This window comes from Frankliniella occidentalis, unplaced genomic scaffold (assembly GCF_000697945.3).
Source record: "Frankliniella occidentalis isolate FOCC.00 unplaced genomic scaffold, Focc_3.1 Scaffold3, whole genome shotgun sequence".
Classification (NCBI taxonomy): Eukaryota; Metazoa; Arthropoda; class Insecta; order Thysanoptera; family Thripidae; genus Frankliniella; species Frankliniella occidentalis.
In genome coordinates, this window is record NW_026267133.1 from 4,115,883 (window position 1) to 4,116,405 (window position 523).

Consider the following 523-nt stretch of genomic DNA (forward strand, 5'->3'; position numbering starts at 1 on the left):
ATAGTAAAATTCTCTCAAAATTTTTTACAGTGTGGGCCTGCCTGCTCGGCGCGCCCCCACCAACAACCCCTTCCTCGTAAACAATATGATTTTACTAGCGACCCACAGGCTCGGACACCGTCTCACGGGGGGGAGGGTCTTCTTCGGCCTCGGCTTCGGAGACCACGCCACAAATTGTAATACAAAAGTAAACCAAGACACCGACACACAAGAGTGCGTACTCCGTAGCTGTCCACGCAGTACTTTCACTGCACGAACTCGTGATATTGTCGTCGGTTTGCCCTGTGATATTAAAGTCGTCCACCTGCGACTCTGTGCTGTTGCACCATGGCCGGGCGCCCGCCACCGAAGACATCACGGCAATGATCAACGCGACACGCGAAATGTACATTGTGTTGTCCATGCCGATGGCAAGGTCCATTTGAACACATTTTCAATGCAGCGCCCCTTTTTATTCATGACCTACTCCACACTGCTGCTCTGCCATCTGGTCTACATCTGCATTTTCGGCCAAGAGCCCCCC

General features: G+C 52.4%; 1 protein-coding gene across 1 annotated transcript in view; it reads left to right on the forward strand.

The window, feature by feature from the left end:
- LOC127749246 (gamma-aminobutyric acid receptor subunit epsilon-like) overlaps nucleotides 1-523 on the forward strand; it is a 12,368-nt gene that overhangs the window by 5,572 nt on the left and 6,273 nt on the right. The gene's annotated exons all lie outside the window — the stretch shown is intronic.